The sequence below is a fragment of the Rhodnius prolixus genome, unplaced genomic scaffold, assembly GCF_049639745.1.
Source record: "Rhodnius prolixus isolate KJV_2025 unplaced genomic scaffold, Rpr scaffold_7, whole genome shotgun sequence".
In the NCBI taxonomy this organism is placed as follows: Eukaryota; Metazoa; Arthropoda; class Insecta; order Hemiptera; family Reduviidae; genus Rhodnius; species Rhodnius prolixus.
In genome coordinates this window covers 12314038-12336290 of record NW_027411582.1, presented here as the reverse complement: position 1 = coordinate 12336290, position 22253 = coordinate 12314038, and the positions used below count along the sequence as shown (strand labels likewise).

At 34.7% G+C, this 22253-nt stretch overlaps 1 protein-coding gene across 3 annotated transcripts in view; it reads right to left on the bottom strand.

Moving 5' to 3' along the window:
- Window positions 1–22253, bottom strand: part of LOC141446993 (uncharacterized) — a 297455-nt gene that overhangs the window by 56131 nt on the left and 219071 nt on the right. For 2 of the 3 annotated variants that reach the window (XR_012454054.1, XR_012454055.1), the window contains exon 2: window positions 7197–7467. The gene's annotated coding sequence lies outside the window, so the exon portion shown is untranslated. Of the gene's footprint in view, window positions 1–7196; window positions 7468–22253 lie in introns of those variants that run through there. The other variant, XM_074114101.1, reaches the window with a different exon arrangement.

Below are 22253 nucleotides of genomic sequence, written 5' to 3'. Positions count from 1 at the left end.
CTAGAAGAAGTAAAGTTGCACGCTTGGAACTTACATTACACTTTTACATCTTGAGTTTCAAAGACGAAGAATGTTACCGGATCAGCAGATTAGGAAATATAGCTATAAACCGCAAGTATTTAGGTTCAACAAAAATAAAGGCAACCGTGACAACAAATGCTACATAGTAATCAGAAATAGGTGTTTTTGCAGGCGCCAAAACAATTCGTGACAAAATATTTGTCTAGCAGTGCATAAGTCTCCAAATGACCAGAACTTTTGACATATGCTGACAAGATGAGGATGAATTGTTGATGAATGAGGATGAACAAAAAAAAAAATGAAGAATTTCGAAGCTTATTTGAATAACCAGATTTGTTGAGTCGTTGTTGGGATGATTTACGTTGGCTTAGCCACTTATATACAGCAGAATATGGAAGAGCAAAAGGGAGTCTCAAGGAAAGCATTACCACACACCGATATCAAGTGTATAATTGCAAAAGCAGCACTACAAAAAATAGCAGACAGATTACAGTAATGGTAATAAAGGGAGATTCTATAAAACTATGGCAGATCAGTTACCTAGACAACCATGGTTTATGAGGGAACTGTCACTAATAAATGGGTTGTTACGACAATAAGCAGGCTGAGAGCGAACCACGCGGTGTGCGGATCGTATCTTCACAGGATCAACAAAAAAGGTCCTCTCTCCTCTTTGCGTAGATTGCAATGAGGAGGAGGATTTCAAACATATAATAATGATATGGCCACGTTATGTAGTAGAAAGGAAACGAATGTTTGACGACATATACAGGTATTTAGATGCACCATTTCACTACGAAGACATAATATTCGGTGCAATGAAATATGAATGTATTTAAAAGTTATAGCCGATTAGAATGAATGCAAGGAAATGATTAGAGAAGGATTACGAGATTTTAATTTCGGTTAAGCTATAAGGATGGCAGGAATATGGAGTACTGATCCATCCATTAGTTGTAAGTTTGTATGTAAATAGTTGTATATAGTAGAGGGATGAATGTGTGAAGCGAATGTATTTATAAGTGGAGAGTGAGTGATATTCTAGTGATAAGCACCAAGACGATGCTGGCTGTATGGCGAAAGCCAATGCCAAAAAAAGCCAAAAAAAAAAGAAAGCATGGGGTGATAGAGGGAGGCCTGACAATCTTTCTTGGAGGAGGCCAATGTCCAATATCGGACCGTAGAATCCTGGAAAGAGGGAACAAGATTCGGGTAAATTATTTTAATTTGGAACGAGCAAGGACTATAGAATTAAAGAAGACGTTTAATGTGGCAAACACAATTTCAAGTTTTTATGCAAGTTGAATTCGAAACCAATCCGAGACACAATGAACATGCGTGCAACGAAGTATAAAATCAAAAATACTTTAAACTTTCCATTTGTTTGTAATTAAATTGTTTTAAGCAATAATAAGCATTTTTTTTACGAACATACGTACAACGCTAACAAATAACTACGAAGTATAGTTTTCCTTGTCTACGTCATAAAGCCCCTATACTTCCACTTGTGTCGTCATACATGTTTGAGGGCAACTTCTTTTTTATTGAGGTAGGATATGGTTTTACTTTTTTTTTTTTTAGTTTAAAGAGGGACTGGAGTTGAAATATGCCTGTTTGAACAGGAAGTCAGGAAGGTTAGGGAGATTACAAACGTGTGTGTGTGTGTGTGTGTGTGTGTATGTACATCGTATGTGTATGTGAGTGTAGTAATTAGGGATGTAGTGGAACCATAGGGGAGAGAATATTTGCGGAGAGGTCATTGAACCTAGTTTGCAACGAGGGAACATGTTTGTAGGCCCATATTGATTCATACATCCTTAAAGCTTAATACTACCACACATACATGGGACAACTAATACATAGTGTCACTCACACAAACGCACCAACAGTTTTAACTAGAACGTTCGGTTACAATGTAGCTTGGCTGGAAAGTACTGTAGTAACTAAAGTTATATTAGGTTCCTTTTAACAATCTCGTAACACCACTAAAAATAAATATATATTGTTATCGTGCAAAATTTAGATATTGTGTTAATACTGCTAGAAATATCCGTTTTTTTTAAGGTCCCCTGAATTCGATAAAGGGATTTTTTTTTTTACAAATTATTCTTGCTTGTATGTCCGTTCGTATCCACAGTACATTCAATATTTCGCGCATACTCGTACCATCGGTGTATGCCACAAAATTTTAGTAGAATTTGCTCTACCGGAAGTAAGACTTGATTTGATCAATTTTTCAGTTTTTACAATTTTCTCTGCCTCTAAAGAATCTCCTTAAATTTTTTGATCTAGTTTTATATGTAAATCTATTGCATAATGACTGAAATTGGCATTATTCATTCTTCCTTCTGAGATTAATGAATCAATCACCAAAAAACAATGAACAATAAATCTGTAACTTCTATTTGAAATGGTTGACGAAGAAGGGTATAGAGAAAACGCTCTGCGTTAGGTAAAGCTCTTCCATGTGGCCGTAGAAAAACTAGGATATCGCCTTAAATAGAAGCAGGACACATAGAAAACCTGAGACAAGTCAACTCAGAGCCATGAGCTAGCAAGGAACGAAGAAATATGTTCTTATTTCCGGTTTGATAGCGTTGCACTCTCTTTACTAAGAGAGTTTTGGTACTTGAGTGAGACACTAACGAGGAAGAAAAGAAACATCGTCTTCCTAGTATGATAGCGAGGCGATCATTTAGTTTACAAAGAGATCTTTAACATCAATGGAGAGAACGATAAGTGGATTAAAAGACTTTTAAAGGTTCTACATAGTAGAAATCTTACACAGGGTTATCTGGCCAACTACCATCTACCCAATGACGGCAATCGAAATCATAAATTGTAATAAAACGTTGAGCTAACATTTTTTCATCGGAGTCTATCTTTGGGATCAAGGGTGCAGTTTGTGTGGCTCTCAGAGATTGGGATCTGGAGAGAGCATGAAAAGAACTGGTTGATGTGTCCTGGGGTTCAAACACAGCAAGAGTAAGATGCCTTGGCTGTGTAAACAGAGAACCAAAGAGACTCTTGGCTGGGTAGAAATCAGATTACTCTGATTACAAGCCTATTCACGGGGCGCGGTAGGTTCAGGAAGCACTTCTGTACAAGGTGGGGGCTTATTAGCTCGGGAACCGTTGTGCAAATTATGTCAGGAAGAGGAGGAAACTGCCTCTCACCTGCTGTTCTTTGACACCAAAGGAGATAGTAGCGCAAGAAGAACTAGTAGGGAAAGTCCTCAACCTTCTTAGTAGGGGAGGTTTCGTCCTACTAGATCCAAAAGGGAGGGCTCAATAAACCTCTTGCGGTGGCTGCGGTGCCGTGGGACATAGGTCCCATCCCGTTTTTAATTCTAATTCCAATTCTTCTACGTTGAGGATATAAACCAGTTGGGTTTAAGCTCTAGCTTACCATCATTGTTTACATCTGGAGCAGCCAAGATCTCAAAGTTGTTTTATGATTTCTGTTCAATATTCAATATCCTTTAACTTATCTTACTGTTCAAGCGATAAATGCAAACCACATAAATTTGTGAACAAGTTCCACTATAAGCTGGTAAGAGACAATCTTTTATTTCACAAATCTATACGCAATTTACTTTCTTGTTGTTGTTGTTTTTTGGTTACCATAAAAATTCAAGTTTCAATTATACGCCACACCAAAACAAATATTTACAAACCAAAGGTGTGCACTGACATTTCTAAATGGGTCATACATAAATAGCATGAATTGTTTAGATATGTCAAATTGTCAACTTCAAGGTCCTAGGTTTTATATAAAGAAATCCATAAATGTATGCGCACTTTTAAAAAGTGTAACCACAAATAGTAAGTATAAAATATAATTCAATCCTAAATTTAAAGCCTTTCATGTTTGTTAAATGTTAAACTGCGTAAATTCTTGAAATCATTTTTAAAGTTTTTATGTCCTGTTCTTTCTATGTATCGATAAAAACTATCGAATGAACATTCGCATGACTTTTTCCTGTTACAGTTATTACATTTGTTTGGACGTAAGAATCTGAATTAAAAACATAACTTCCGTCATATTTTACTAAATGCCATATTTTATTTATTTCTTACATCCCCTTAAGATTAAGATTATAATAGCAGGGCGGGATCTATGCCCTTCGGCACCACAGCCTCAAGAGGCTAATAGTACCATCCCCTTTGGATCTAGTAGATAAAACCTCCCCTACTAGTTCTTTTTGCCCTTTCTCCTTTCGTCTCAAAGAGCCACGTAATCGAACAGCAGGTGAGAGGCCGTTTCCTCCTCTTCCTGTCACAATCTGCACACAACGGTTCCGAGCTAATAAGTCCCCACCTTATACAGATGCTTTCTGAACCTACCGTGCCCCGTGAATAGGCCTGTAATCAGAGTAATCTGATTTCTACCCAAACACAGAGTCTCTTTGGTTCTTTTCTTAAAATTAAAAACGGGATGGGACCTATGCCCCACGGCACCGCAGCCACAAGAGGCTTAGATTTAGATTAGATTGTACAAAACGGGCGGTTCCACCAAAAAAGGGGAAGGAACGCAGGCAATCCTGATGCCCATTGTTCCCCGCCCACCCCTCATCTCATGAGAGATACCGGGGTTTAAAAACAAATCCGGCTAAAAATTACCAGATGCTACTATAATAACCTAACAAAGTAGCAACAGGACACTAGGGAGCTTGACGACTCAATCGCCCAGTGCACTGAATAAACCTAGAAAGTTCATTAAGATTACCAGATGCTACAATCTCCGGTAGGGAGACATTTGACCTTCCGAAGACGAGGAATCTAGTTTTAGAATAAACTGGGCACACCTCAACAAAGTGCCTCACAGTTTCATCGGACTCACCACAGCCAGCACAATTTGGCGACTGGATTAGGCCACATTTAAAAAGATGATATGCTAAATTTGCATGTCCACTCAACACCTGAACCAACTGGCGGATCCGGGACCTGCTAAAACCAACCATATCCGTTCTTGACAGGCCAAGGATTTCCTTAGCCTGGCGGCAGTCAGTTCGGGATCTCCACCGTTTCCGATGTTCTTTCAAAATCCACTGTTCCACCTCTGTTCTACAACGTCGATAGGATACAGGGATAATGGGCTGAGGAGTCATTGTTATCAACGCAGCTCCTTCCTTTGCTGTTTCATCAGTAAGTTCGTTACCCGGAATCCCAGAATGACCAGGAGACCAAGCAACCGAAACAGTATTCAAAGCTCCTAACAAATTGAGAGCAGCATGACAAGAATTGACCGAAATTTGGTTCCTACTAGGAGAGGCCAGAGCTTTAATTGCAGCCTGGCTATCCGTGAAGAACCTAACATCAGTGTCGGCAAATCCCTTCCAGCGGAGTAAAGTAGCCGCCATCTCAATGGCAGCCAACTCCGCCTGAAAAACAGATGCATAATTACCAAGATCAAGGCAGGTGCGTTCCCATTGGAACCCAAACTGGGGTCCCCAGATGCAGAGACCAGCACCTGCCCTATCCATCAATGAACCATCCGTAAAAACAGAAATGGCGTTTGTTGATAACTCGACAGCCGAAGCACAAGCCTCCTCCCTCGCAAGTATCTGAACCCCATAATTCCTACTGAAGTCCAGAGTCGCAGGGATGAAGTCCCCCGGCATGGAGAGCACTGCAATATGCTTTTTATCCTCTCGAATCAGATCAGCATGACTAATAAGCCTGCCTTTCCGACTGAGAAGGTTCATAGATGCCCACGTGCCGACACTCTCAAGTCTACGAGCGGCCATCAAAGCCTCCCCTCTAAGAAAAATATCCAAGGGAGGAAGCCGTAACATAAATTCCAAAGCGGCAGTAGGAGTACTCTGCAATGCTCCGGTAATCAATAGACATGCTAGCCGCTGGACGCGCTGCAAACCATTACAAAGCGTCTTCTGACGAGTAGCATTCAACCAAACAATACAGCCATAGGCTAAAATGGGACGCACTACGGCCGTATACATCCAATACATGAGCTTAGGGGACAAGAGGCTTACTGTGCTAGCCCCCTTTTTGGATCGAGTAGACGAAACCTCCCCTACTAAAAAGGTTGAGGACTTTCCCTACTAGTTCTTTTTGCGCTACTATCTCCTTTGGCCTCAAAGTTCCAAAGATTTCGTAGCGGCACAATATTTACAAGAGAGAACAACAGTTCCGAGCTAATAAGCCCCACCTTGTACAGAACTGCTTCTTGAACCTAGCTCTGTGAATAGGCCTGTGACCAGAATAATTTGTTTTCTACCCAAGCACAGAGTCTCTTTGGCTCTTTGCTTGCACATCCAAGGCATCAGAGTCTTGGTGAGTTTGTTCCCCAGGACATATCACCTAGTTCTTTTCATGCTCTCTTCAGATCCAGTCTCTGAGAGCCACACAAACTGCATCCTTGGTGATCCCCAGGACAGGCTCCATTGAAAGGAGTGTTAGCTCAACGTATCTTTGCAATTTATCATACGAGGAAGATGATTTTTCTTTTCTTCCTCGCAAGTGTCCCACTCGCGTAATCTTAAAGCATCAAAAATCTCTTAGTAAAGAGTGTGTAGAACGCTATCAAACCGGAAATAAGAACATATTTCTTCGTTCCTTGCTAGCTCATGGATCTGAGTTGGCTTGTCTCAGCTTTTCTTAGTGTCCTGCCTCGATTTAAGGCGATATTCCTGTTTTTCTACGGCCATAAGGAAGAGCTTTACCTAACGCAGAGTGTTCTTTCTTAGCTGCACGAACTGCACTTAATCTTAATTTTACTTCCCCTTAGATCACTACAGTACGAGAAATTTAAATCGTGTAGAATTTTTCACCAGTAATATTCGTTTTGAGATAACTTGAATCCAGAAAAGACCTTTTTTTTACCGTGAATTTGTTCACTATCTAGAACAGAAGCTGGACGATTGATTGACCTGAAACGAATGGAACTGAAACGTCAATTCCAATGATTAACAATACTTTCACAAGTTATACTTCCAGATAACCTTAATCGCACACTGAAAGTGCTCTGATCAAGAAATGTGCTCTAGACAAACCGGATAAAAGAAAACTTAATACTCAAGTGAATACACAAATGTTATCTTGAAGATATTGGGATAAGTTTCCATAGAGCTTATGTCCAACCACCATGCCATTTTTGGGGGGCAAGGACGTACAGTAAATAAATACAGCTCAAGCTATAACAATTGAGCTCACCTTTTGCAGCTGTAGAGTGTAACCATTCTTGCATACACCGATGAACCGTCAACTGAAGAAGCATTCAGCGTTTACCAGCATCCCATCACTGGACCCTTGACACAATTTATTTAAAAAAAAAAAAAATCACTGAAGAGCATTAAATTTTTGACGGAATTTTGAAAATGCGAAATATTTTTGTTTATGGCTCGCACTGGTTATCAAGATGAATTATTCAAGAATGGAACACTACCGCTAAAACCACTCTCTCAGCTTCATCATAACCGCACATCTGCAAAACAGACAAAAAAAAACTATTAAAGTTATTGTATGAAGTTTTATTCAAGATTAATTGACATAAATGTATTATTTATCATATATTTTTTACAGAAAGAGAACGCAACAAATTTACAGTCTCTTTGTATCACCATATTACAAGAGGAAGTTCTTGTAATTCGGGTAACCATAGGTCTATCATGTGAGTACCTATTGGTTGCTGTGATTTGCTGCAGTGCTCTTTAGTAGTTTTTAACTGAGAACTTAATTTAACTGGTAGATCTATTGATGAAAACGAATGGGTCTACATAACTATCATGCTCAGGCGTCAAACTGCTCGAAATGGGTTATTACTTAATAATCCTATCCCTACCTGGTTTCTTACTGGGGCATTAGACTTACATGGAAACCACACACTAGACAAGGCAACTAAACAATAGGAACGGACAACTAAGCCTCATGATCGGACCTAACTCAACCAACTAACCCTCTCTATAAGAGTACACTTAAATCCATCTGGAATTATGGATCAGAGCTGTGGGGTTCAACTAAACCCTCTAGTATCTCCCGCAACCAATCCTTTCAATTAAAAGTCCTCCGCCGTCTTGTTAATGCTCCAAATTATGTCTCTGATCTTACGCTTCACAAAGATCTAAATTTCTTCTTCGTCACCGAATCTATCCATTCCAAGATTCCTCAATTTCCACAGAAGCCTATGCCTGTCATTCCAATTCAATAGCTCGAACTCTTTCCTTTTTAATAATCCACCACGACGTCTAACACGTCGACGGGCCACATGGATCTCCTATTCAAGACCATTCCAATCATTAAAATTCCCAAGAGTGTCTGCACTGGATGATTTCTCTCTTCCTGTGCGCTACTGTTGTAATTGTGCATCGGCTTTGCCGAAAAAAAAAGAAAAAGAAGAGTCTTTAGTGTTCTGGACAAACATTTATTTGTAAATGATGGCAACATCGCCCTGTGTGATATTCCATTACGGGCTTCATTGCTCCCAACTTTGACCTTACGGACATTGTTATTGCTTGACACCTTCAAAAGAAACTCTCCCCCATCCTTCACCATAAAGGTACCGGAGTACTGTTCTTTAATTTTTTCCAACCTCAAGCCCAAATTTCTTAGCCAGCTACGTCCAGCTCTAAGAAAAGCTAATTTCAGCTCACGCTATGGCCGGCCTTGCCAGTATTACCACAATAGCCATATCTTTCACGTAAGCCATTACTTTCGATATGGAATGCTTGAGTTAATAACTTTCTACCATAGATTTGTCAAACTTATCCTTTTCCTCAGATCAACCATATTTATTTGGAGAAAACAAACTTTGAAGTAAAAATTTACTATAAATTTTCAAATTGCGGTAATAAATCCGTTTTAGCGTTACAAACCAGGTTTTTATTTTTAATTGCTTGAAACGGCTCATTCGAACCTTCTTCAACCATTTTAATTATATCTTTTAAAAAGAACTTGTTTCCTGTGACGGCCATTAACAGTCGATATTTCCGCTAAAAATAGACTTGTGCTTTATTGTAATATTGTCTAAGTAAATACCTAATTAAAAGTAATTAATTGAAAAGTAACTTTAAGACAAGTATTCCGATCTCTCTTTAAGATTTCTTAGTTTAACTTTCAAAATGGGAAAAGTGAGTGGTAATTTCTTCTGCCATATTTAGTACAGAAAAAAATAAAAATAAAGAAATACAATCAAGATTGAATACACCAACTGATTTACAATGTAACTTAGTATTCAGTCTGTGATTTACTAAGTTGATAAATTGGACCACTTTAAAGCTAAAAGTATAGAAGATATATATAATGTTGTACATACGGACCAGACTACGGTCCCATGTTGTCCTCAGGTGATGTCGAAAGAGGAACTTCTTACAAAGTTTTACTTAGATCAAGTATCACGCACATCCTGTTTACATGTAACTGCACTTAACGGGGCCAATATCGCGCCGGCAGTTTGTTTTTTCAAAAAAGAAACTTAATCCTTGGATTAATTGTACTTAATATAAGATCTAGTGGTTTACTAAGTATTCAAATTTTTTTTTTTTAATTTATTTCATTACTTACAATCTGTATAATATAATATATAATAAGTAAATAGGGAGGATAAATGGATGCGTGAAAGGCAGGAGGAAAGAAACTGCCCAGTGGTAGCACTCTCTACAGGATATGGTTTTTAGGTCTTCAGTCGGCGAGCAGGATTATTAGGAATGTCAGAGGAGGCGAGAAACTGTACTAGAGGATTAGAGCTAGTCGAGAGAGTAGTATGGAACTTTTGATATTTAATCTTGGCGAGTTGGTCTATGAAGGGAATGTTGAGGTCGTTGTAAAGAGTGAGGTTAGTCACCGTAGGAAGGAGCATCAGCTATCTGTCGGCAGAAGTTTTGACTGAGTTGTTTGTACAGTCCGTATGTTTGTAGGTTTGGCTGAACCCCACAGCTCTAGTCCTGTACGCCCACATAGGTTTGAGGATAGTACTGTATGTTAAGCGTTTGAGTTCAATGGGTAATTTGGAGCATCGTCCAAGAAGTCTGTAGAGCAGTTTCGCACGTTTTGTCATTGCTTGTCTATTAAGTCTAGTGTGTGGGTTCCACGTGAGTCTTTTTGTCTACGTAGAGCCCAAGGTAGCGCACCAGATCTGTGTACAAGGAAGAGGATTGCTGTTGAAGAGGACAGGTGGACAGGAGCCCCGCCGGAGAGTAAACGTGGCATTTCTGTGGGTTCATTTTAATCCGCCACTTCTTTGCCCAGGAAGGTATTCTAAATAATGTCAATAATTCCAATAATTTAGTTATATTATTCTTTGTTGGTCTTCAGATATCGATAAAAAAAAATAAATAATTGAAAAATCAATTTCTTTTTAATGGTACCTCAGAACAACATCGTATTTTACCAAAGTGACATATCGATATATAAAATTTAGAACCACCAAATAATGAATAATTTGAAAAATTAAATAATTTCACTTATTATAATAAGAAATAGTTGAAATTTCAGCGGAATTATATTTCTGATTGACAGATTCGATCGTGAAATTCAATTTAATATTTATTTTCTGTTCCCACAAAAAATGGGCAAACTATTTGGTAACATTATTGTGCAATGTATCATTTCAAACTTATCGACATTTTAACAGAGTTTTCACAATTTTTTGTTTTTGTAAATGTAAATTGTCACGACGTCCTGTGGGTGATGATTTCAAAATTGAACATTCACACGAACATCAAAATTTTGAATTCTTACTGGATCAATCCATTGAATAAATTTCTGCAAATTTTCATTTAAACACATCCACTGAGACTCAAATTTGTGAAAATCTCTTTTTAATACAAAGAGAATTTAAAAAAAATACATCCTGCAATAAGTCAAATTCACAAATCTGTTTTGAAATAAGTATTTCTTCTTAGAACGATTAGGTAGAAAGTACAAAAAAAAAAAATTTCTAGAATTGCCAAAATAAATATTTTTTGATAAGACAACATCTCCAGAAGTACGACATTCAGTGAAGCATGATGGGCTATAATAAGGGAGTACACTAACACGTACACTATTAGAAAAGTCTAGTCCTCTTGCAGTGCTAATTAGTGAACGGGAAGGATATGGCGATGCACACTTTTAGGGGGCCCAAAGTAGTGTATCCTGTGAGGACACTTTAGAAAAGAAGAAGCACCTACCTAATAAGCGTCCTTCACACAATAAGTGCCACCTCAGACACTGTTCACTGCGTCATAATTGGCACTTATGAGGTCACCCACATAATGGCTTCTTTTCATATGCTCATGTATACCAATCGTTTTGAATTTCCAAAATTTCTTCTTTAAACTTACAAAATAAATTTGTTTTTGAGAAATTATTATTTATTTATCCTTTTATTGAGATTTACACCTGTACCTACAGGGTACAATAGGTAAATGGGATAAATGTGTATATGAATAGCGTGGCAGACGTGAATGACGGTCATCCAGTGATGGCCGCCATTAGTCACGCAGTTGGTCACGGGGCCAACGGCGACTCAGCCGTCTTCGAGAATTGGAGGGTAGCCGTAGTTGAAGACAAGTTGGGATGAAATGAGAGTTTTTGGTGAAAATTGTTATATCGGATATTGGGAAGATTTTTTACGAATTAGTGTGCGAGTGTGTAAGCAGCAACTATTCGAAAACGAAAAATTAGTACAGTAAAAGAAATGACCAATCATAATATTCAGAAATATTAATATTTTTGTTAATCAAATCTCTGTTTACGGGTGCGTTCGACGTGTATACTCGTGAAAAATATAAAATTACCATTAACTATAAAAACTCGAAATTTTAATAAAATACAATAAGAATATTATTTGGTGGGATCTTATCTTACCAATAGAACTGCGGTGGGAGTCAGCCAAATGATGAAGTGGTTGGTACATGTTTGGTCTCCGCATTAGAGATTGTTAATTAGGCACACAAGTAGAAGCTCTCAACCCTTGTGCAATGCCCGTTTTTACCTCTTAGATAGAGGTTCAAGACCTCAGTACGAGCATGATTTCATTTTGCACAGAATTCCAAAGCTCTTTTCTACCTTGTAAAAGCTCTTGCGTCCCCTAGTTAACTAGGGACAATGCATAACGTGAAGCGGTGCAAGATTTTTGAATGAGCACAGAATGCTCTGGTAATCTGTAAGCCCCCAGAGATTGCAGAAAAAGTCGCTTGCAGTGACTATTACGACGTTGTAAAAGTTTTGGTTGTTTTGCCCTGCGTTCGACACGTTGTCTGATTTTAATTTCGCACACTGTGAGGGGGTTTTTAAAAACTAAATTCCACGCTTAACCTGTTTTAAAATGCGCTTCTAAATAGCCGAAAAATTATAAGCGTCAATGCCTGTAAAAAATATCTATTTATCTATCTGAAAACCTAATCTTCAACTAAATCAAGCAAGGTTAACTGAAGACTCCTTTAATATTATTTATGTAACTATAGCGCAAAATTTGGTCAGCCAAAGTGTAACAGTTCACAAACTAACAGCTATAACATTACCAATGAATAAGTGGGTAATAATTAGGTGATAATTTATAGTGTATGGTAGCAACAGGTAGTATTGATGTTGTTTATAGGGCCAAGTTTAGTAGGTCTCTTGTTTCCAATCGTGATGTTTAGGGCGTCAAGTACTATCATCATCCGATTGAATAGATATACCATCATCACTGATGGATATTTTAACAGTAATTCTGGTCAATATAACCCTTTTAATAATTAGAAATTTACATTCAACTTTAATTGGTGCATTAATTCTTATTACTGTTTAATTTCTCTTTAAAGAATTATTACAATAAAAATGCAAGTTTTTTTAGATCATCTGATGATGAGCGATGATTAAAAATTTTATTTTCTATGTAGTATGTCTCGCAAATCATTTTGCAATAGTAGAAAACTTCATTCTGGCACCTAATAGATAATCCGTTTATGGATTTCAAATAATTTAGATCCAATATTTTTTTAAAAATGAATTTTAAGGATTTAAGACAAGGGATATCTCAAGATACTGTAATTATTTTCTCCTCATAGCGACCCAATAGTGGTACATCAAAATCTTAAATTCCATCCCAGATCCTTGGAAGGATGGTTTAAACAAATCTAAAATTAAGTTTAACGAAACTCTCCGTCCAATTTTGTACTATCTCTTTTTCACACCAACATCGTCCACCATCTTGGAACTGTTCATTGGTAAAAGACTCAACCTGGCACCCTTAAAATAAGGCTAAAAAAGAATTGAACTCAACAGATATAACCGAGTACTAAAAAGACAATTTGAATACAATTCCAGTCTATTAACGAACAACAAACCACTATACAATGCAATTTCTAAACCTAGCAGGACGTACGAAATTTGTGGATCAACCAAACGTTCCAAGCTCCAGGGATTACAATCCCTTCAATCCAAAATCCTTCAAGTTAATACCCCAATTTAACTATCCACAGAGACCTTTAAATTCCTATCGCCCATCCAGTAGCCAAATCACATAAAAAAAAACAATCAACCAATCCCTGTAATCCCATCTTAATCCCTTAGTCCAACACCTCTCACCCCGCTCCATTCCAAATAACCGTCTCAGGTGGTTTAAACGCTAGTGGCCCAGCAATTTCTTCATATTAGGTAGCTTCCCCTTAGAGTGAACATGTTCACAATCCCGTGAAGAAGTGATTAGTTCCTTTAAAGAAGAAGTCCCTTATGTATAAGTACCGCCTAAACGAGTGACCCATTACCTAGTTAGAGATTCAAAACACACTAAGACAAGAAAATTACAAAATTATTACTATGGAAAAATAGACAGCAATAATGAAAACCAACAACTAGAATCCTCAGCAGCTGAAATAAAAACGGTACAGTCAAGTTAACAACCGTCACTGTTTGGTGTTATGCAAGGACACGAAATACACCAGCTGATAATAGTAATTTCTATTTCACTATTTCTATTTATGTTCACCTAACAGGTAATTTTAAACCTATCTTCCTTCTTGCTTTGTCTATTTGTCTATCTTATATTTTTATACATTTTAGCAAGTAGATTTATCTCGACTCCGCGCATAAAAAAAAATCAGGTATTAAAAAGTTAAGCGTGTATTATACAGTGTGTTATATTATTTAGCTGATTTATTATTGGAAAGATTATTACTTTATTAATATTAGAAAAAATTAAAACTATCTGATTGTGTTCTACATTACCCAGAAAAGGGAAATCATAGACATTTTATTTTACGGCTGCAAGGGTCTGCATGTACTTAGTTCAGAATGTAAAATAATTTGTTGATATATACACAAATTTTGTCTTGTATTAATTTAAATATAATTGAAAGAAACTTCAAAACATTTCAAAATTCTATTCTTAAATTAAAAATTTAAGAACAATTTATAGTACAATAGAAAATAATTTGTGATAGAATTTTTAAATATTTGCAGGATCAAAAGAATTGCATTCAACTGTTATAATTCTTCAATTTTATGCGGTTGCCTAATCGATTGTAACAGTCTGTAATTTGGGGCAATCAACCATTTTAGTTATTCATGTTTATTTATTGCCATAATTCTTAAAAAAAATGAAATATTTCTGCATTTATTTTATTATTTAAGAGTTGAAATCTCTTGCAAAACTTACACGTTCTAAAAGTTATATTCAATTTCTCAAGATATGTTTGATGTTTTTCATTTTAAATCATTAATCTAAAGTTAATTTTTGAGTTTACCATAAAAGTGAAATCTGTAACTTCACATGTCTCGTAAACTACTCCATAGATTTTGTTTATATTTCACCTGTATATGGAGACAACTATTGTCTATAATTGCATAAAATTTCGTAAAAATCTGTCGAGTAGTTAACGAGATATTTTGAGTTAAATTTTGGTTACGTTTGAAACAGTGAAATCTTTAACTTCAAATATTTCAAAAACTACTCGATGGATTTTGTTTGTATTTTACCCGTATATGGAGAAAACTTTTGTCTATAATTGTATAAAATTTCGTAAAAATCCGTCGAGTAGTTAACGAGATATTTAGAATTAAATTTTGGTTTCGTTTGAAACAGTGAAATATTTAACTTCAAATATCTCAAAAACTACTCGATGGATTTTGTTTGTATTTCACCTGTATATGGAGAAAACTTTTGTCTGTAAATGTATAAAATTTCGTAAAAATCCGCCGAGTAGTTAACTTGATATTTAGAGTTAAATTTTCGTTTCGTTTGAAACTGTGAAATCTTTAACTTCAAATATCTCAAAAACTACTCGATGGATTTTGTTTGTATTTTACCCGTATATGGAGAAAACTTTTGTATATAAATGTATAAAATTTCGTAAAAATCTGTCGAGTAGTTAACGTGATATTTAGAGTTAAATTTTCGTTTCGTTTGAAACTGTGAAATCTTAAATTCAAATATCTCAAAAACTACTTGATGGATTTTGTTTATATTTCACCTGTATATGGAGACAACTTTTGTCTATAATTGTATAAAATTTCGTAAAAATCTGTCGAGTAGTTAACGTGATATTTAGAGTTAAATTTTCGTTTCGTTTGAAAGTGTGAAATCTTAAATTCAAATATCTCAAAAACTACTCGATGGATTTTGTTTGAATTTTACCTGTATATGGAGACAACTTTTGTCTATAATTGTATAAAATTTCGTAAAAATCTGTCGAGTAGTTAACTTGATATTTAGAGTTAAATTTTCGTTTCGTTTGAAACTGTGAAATCTTTAACTTCAAATATCTCAAAAACTACTCGATGGATTTTGTTTGTATTTTACCCGTATATGGAGAAAACTTTTGTCTATAAATGTATAAAATTTCGTAAAAATCCGCCGAGTAGTTAACGTGATATTTAGAGTTAAATTTTCGTTTCGTTTGAAACTGTGAAATCTTAAATTCAAATATCTCAAAAACTACTTGATGGATTTTGTTTATATTTCACCAGTATATGGAGACAACAATTGTCTATAATTGTATAAAATTTCGTAAAAATCTGTCGAGTAGTTAACGAGATATTTAGAGTTAAATTTTCGTTTCGTTTGAAACTGTGAAATCTTAAATTCAAATATCTCAAAAACTACTTGATGGATTTTGTTTATATTTCATCTGTATATGGAGACAACTTTTGTCTATAATTGTATAAAATTTCGTAAAAATCTGTCGAGTAGTTAACGAGATATTTAGAGTTAAATTTTCGTTTCGTTTGAAACTGTGAAATCTTTAACTTCAAATATCTCAAAAACTACTTGATGGATTTTGTTTATATTTCACCTGTATATGGAGACAACTTTTGTCTATAATTGTATAAAATTTCGTAAAAATCTGTCGAGTAGTTAACGTGATATTTAGAGTTAAATTTTCGTTTCGTTTGAAACTGTGAAATCTTAAATTCAAATATCTCAAAAACTACTCGATGGATTTTGTTTGAATTTTACCTGTATATGGAGACAACTTTTGTCTATAATTGTATAAAATTTCGTAAAAATGGAGCTAACTTATACCTTTGTTTCGGTAAAGTATTGAATAGATTCTGTTCAACACAACGAGAGATATTATGGTTTGAAATTTGAAGTAAATTATAAACCTCAAAATTTTAAATTTCTATATCTTAATACCCAGTGGTACTAAAACATTGCAGTTTATATTAGTTATAGAGATAACTTATATCTACATTTCGGTAAAGAAAGCAATTGGTTCTGATCAATACGAAGAGAAATATAAAGGTTTTAAATTTGAAGGTATTTAAAAACCTCAAATATTTAATTTTCTATATCTCAATACTTATCGGTACTAAAACATTGAAATTTTAACAAGTTCAGAGCTAACAGTTCTCTTTATATCGGTTAAGAGTTCAAGGTAATCTGAACAATACGAAAAAGGGATATGAAAGTTTGAATTTTGGGCGAATATAAAAAACCTCCAAAATCTAACCGTTCTTTACCTATTATAACTAAAACATTGTAATTTACAAGATTTATAGAGCTAAAATTTCTACAAATAAAAGCCCTGGTTAAACCCCTACTAGAGACACAGAACTAGCCTCCTTCAAACCCTATACCCAGTCATAAGCTCTTGCGCAAATCTTGGAAATCTTCACCGAATAGATTTTTTAATTTACTGGAAAAAATTCTTCCACATTTGATTGGTGCATTTTTATAGAAAAAGTATCTTCGATTGCATTTTCAATAAATATTTGCATTTAGATCGTCTCAATTCTCAATGTTCCAGATGTAAAACATTCAAGAAAAGCCAGATAAATTCATTTTCTTTCTAGCATATCATTAATGCTTTACCTTATTACTTTTACTAACTTTCTCTAAATATTAAAATATATATGTATTAATAAATAATTTTAATACTTTAAGCAGAAGTGAAGGTAAACAATAAGCAACGACAAAAAATTATAAAATGTTAACATAAAGCTAACTACATATATGCAGGCAAAGTGCATTCCACTTAAAACTATTTAATTACCACGACATGTAAACAAAAAAGAGCTATGTGTCGCGGACGGTTGATCAACCGTTTGAAAGTATCAGTTTGCAATCTATATATATATAAAATTTATTTTATATATTATGAATGGCCATCGTATACTTCCCTTATGTTTAACTTCCTCGCAACGATATATCTTAGCTGTTATATTCTTTAAAAATATTAATACTTAATGCAGAAGGCCACAACGGTGCATGGTGTAGCTGGATAAATAATTGAAGAAAACTATAATTGAAATAAAACCATTTCTAGAAAATACTTTAATTATGTACCAGATATAGCGGTTTAACGTGGCAAAACTTTTAGATCTAGAATAAAATCAACATGCCAAAAAAGGTGTAATATTTAAGGAGAATCAGGCAATCATTGCGAAAGAAAGTCTTTGAAAAATTGGCTCAAGTGAAGAGGTGGCTAGATATCGCAATTCGACAATTTTCGTGGACTACTAGGTAGCCAATACATTTTTATTTAAATATTTAAAGTTAATGGAAAATCCTACCTCCTGTCATCTTGAACCAAACTCCTGTACCAACTGTGGACAAAGTACGCTACCTTGGACTGTACCTAGACCTAAACGGTTGACTTGGAATCGCCCATACAAGACTGAAAAGGCAAGAAACTAACCAACGTTACAAAAATTCTCGCCAGACTACTTGACAAACGATCGAAACTTAACCTACAGAACAAAAGACTCTTATATCTACTGTTACTGGGGATCGCCTAAGCGTTACACAACTCTTTACGCCTCCAGACATTACAGTCAAAAATACTTCGAAAACAATTTAACGCTCCATTCTATGTATCTAACAATCCATAATGACCTCAAAATCCCTTTCCATTACAGATCTTGCTAAAACTCGTTTTCTCAAATTCATCATTCCTCTACATTAACTCATCCTAACTCTCTAATTCAGTGGTTCTTAACCTTTTCATAGACGCGGAACACAATATATGTATATATTTTTCTCGCGGAACACTAACATTAAATAATTTGAAATTCGGTATTTAGCAAGAACTAAAAATTAAATTCAAATTAAAAAAAAAAGGAAAAATTTTTTGTTTTCGTATCTTTCCTGTTCTAAATTTCAATACATTTAAAATTGAAATTTCGTGGAACAACACTTGGACCATATTCGCGGAACACCGGTTAAGAACCACTGCTTTATATCTTCTAAAATTATAGATCTGTGCACAAAATAATTATAGTTTATAATTGAGAAAAACAAAGTGTACAAGAGAACAAAATTCCATATCAATACGTGCTTCACAGTGGGAGATATAGAACGGCCATAATTTTACAGAATTTCATGACCCAAAAAATTTTCAACCCTTTATGTCTTCTACATTTATAGATCTGTGCACAAAATAACTATAGTTTATAATAGAGAAAAATAAAGTGTACAAGAGAACGAAATTCCATATCAATACGTGCTTCACAGTGGGAGATATAGAACGGCCATAATTTTACAGAATTTCATGACCCAAAAAATTTTCAACCCTTTATATCTTCTACATTTATAGATCTGTGCACAAAATAACTATAGTTTATAATAGAGAAAAATAAAGTGTACAAGAGAACGAAATTCCATATCAATACGTGCTTCACAGTGGGAGATATAGAACGGCCATAATTTTACAGAATTTCATGACCCAAAAAATTTTCAACCCTTTATATCTTCTACATTTATAGATCTGTGCACAAAATAACTATAGTTTATAATTGAGAAAAACAAAGTGTACAAGAGAACAAAATTCCATATCAATACGTGCTTCACAGTGGGAGATATAGAACGGCCATAATTTTACAGAATTTCATGACCCAAAAAAATTTCAACCCTTTATGTCTTCTACATTTATAGATCTGTGCACAAAATAACTATAGTTTATAATTGAGAAAAATAAAGTGTACAAGAGAACAAAATTCCATATCAATACGTGCTTCACAGTGGGAGATATAGAACGGCCATAATTTTACAGAATTTCATGACCCAAAAAACTTTCAACCCTTTATATCTTCTACATTTATAGATCTGTGCACAAAATAACTATAGTTTATAATTGAGAAAAACAATGTGTACAAGAGAACAAAATTCCATATCAATACGTGCTTCACAGTGGGAGATATAGAACGGCCATAATTTTACAGAATTTCATGACCCAAAAAAATTTCAACCCTTTATGTCTTCTACATTTATAGATCTGTGCACAAAATAACTATAGTTTATAATAGAGAAAAATAAAGTGTACAAGAGAACAAAATTCCATATCAATACGTGCTTCACAGTGGGAGATATAGAACGGCCATAATTTTACAGAATTTCATGACCCAAAAAATTTTCAACCCTTTATATCTTCTACATTTATAGATCTGTGCACAAAATAACTATAGTTTATAATTGAGAAAAACAAAGTGTACAAGAGAACTAAATTTCATACGAATACGTGCTTCACAGTGGGAGATATAGAACGGCCATAATTTTACAGAATTTCATGACCCAAAAAATTTTCAACCCTTTATATCTTCTAAATTTATAGATCTGTGCACAAAATAAGTATAGTTTATAATTGAGAAAAACAAAGTGTACAAGAGAATTAAATTTCATACGAATACGTGCTTCACAGTGGGAGGTATAGAACGGCCATAATTTTACAGAATTTCATGACCCAAAAAATTTTCAACCCTTTATATCTTCTACATTTATAGATCTGTGCACAAAATAACTATAGTTCATAAGTGAGAAAAACAAAGTGTACAAGAGAACAAAATTCCATACCAATACGTGGTTCACAGAGGGAGATATAGAACGGCCATAATTTTACAGAATTTCATGACCCAAAAAATTTTCAACTCTTTATATCTTCTACATTTATAGATCTGTGCACAAAATAACTATAGTTCATAATTGAGAAAAACAATGTGTACAAGAGAACAAAATTCCATACCAATACGTGGTTCACAGAGGGAGATATAGAACGGCCATAATTTTACAGAATTTCATGACCCAAAAAATTTTCAACTCTTTATATCTTCTACATTTATAGATCTGTGCACAAAATAACTATAGTTTATAATTGAGAAAAACAAAGTGTACAAGAGAACAAAATTCCATACCAATACGTGGTTCACAGAGGGAGATATAGAACGGCCATAATTTTACAGAATTTCATGACCCAAAAAATTTTCAACCCTTTATATCTTCTACATTTATAGATCTGTGCACAAAATAACTATAGTTTATAATTGAGAAAAACAAAGTGTACAAGAGAACAAAATTCCATACCAATACGTGGTTCACAGAGGGAGATATAGAACGGCCATAATTTTACAGAATTTCATGACCCAAAAAATTTTCAACTCTTTATATCTTCTACATTTATAGATCTGTGCACAAAATAACTATAGTTTATAATTGAGAAAAACAAAGTGTACAAGAGAACAAAATTCCATACCAATACGTGGTTCACAGAGGGAGATATAGAACGGCCATAATTTTACAAAATTTCATGACCCAAAAAATTTTCAACCCTTTATATCTTCTACATTTATAGATCTGTGCACAAAATAACTATAGTTTATAATTGAGAAAAACAAAGTGTACAAGAGAACAAAATTCCATACCAATACGTGGTTCACAGAGGGAGATATAGAACGGCCATAATTTTACAGAATTTCATGACCCAAAAAATTTTCAACTCTTTATATCTTCTACATTTATAGATCTGTGCACAAAATAACTATAGTTCATAATTGAGAAAAACAAAGTGTACAAGAGAACAAAATTCCATACCAATACGTGGTTCACAGAGGGAGATATAGAACGGCCATAATTTTACAGAATTTCATGACCCAAAAAATTTTCAACTCTTTATATCAGTGGTTCTTAACCTTTTCATAGACGCGGAACACAATTATATGTATATGTTTTTTTTGCGGAACGCACGCGGAAATTAAATAATTTGAAATTCGGTATTTAGCAAGAACTTAAAATTAAATTCAAATTAAAAAAAACGTACAATTTTTTGTTTTCGTATCTTTCCTAAGTTTCTAAATTTCAATACATTTAAAATTGAAATTTCGCGGAACACTTGGACCATATTCACGGAACACCGGTTAAGAACTTTTGCTCTAATAGAACACCTATCTTCCTCCACATTACCAAAGGTAATCCTCTAAGGAGATTGAAGAGAAGATGGCCTCGTGATCTACTCTTATCGTGAGAGCAGTATAGCAAAGCACGTTACTGGAGTGACACCACTGGGTGCCTTCTCCACTCATGATTTTCACTTATTTTTTTATCAGGTACCACATTTGCTTGTTGCAACAATCGTTGCAGTTGTAAATTCCAACAAAAGTTTTAAAAAATTAAGGAATATCTTTTAATATTAATGAGAATATTGATGTACATTGCGCTACACACATCAGTTTGCAATAAGTGTTCCCATTCATGTAACCCAGTTCAACCAAGAAGAGTATTTTGTACCGCAAGGATGGTAAACTTATCATTGTAAAACAAGTGTTACTAGTAAGCCCTAGAAAGTCATAATCATCCTTAAAAAGTAAGTCTTTTACTTTTAATATAAACTTAATGACAAAACTAGAAATATAATTCCAAAAATAGTAAATACTAGTTAACTTTCTTGTTTTAGCCAATCCATATATGTTATAGTTTTCTGCAATGGATGTCAACGTTAAGCTCACTTCTAGAATTATTTATCGTTTTTCATGAAAAGAAGTTAAGACAATTGTAGGTTTAATTTAACAATTTTTGGGTCAGCTAAAAAGTAGTGATTG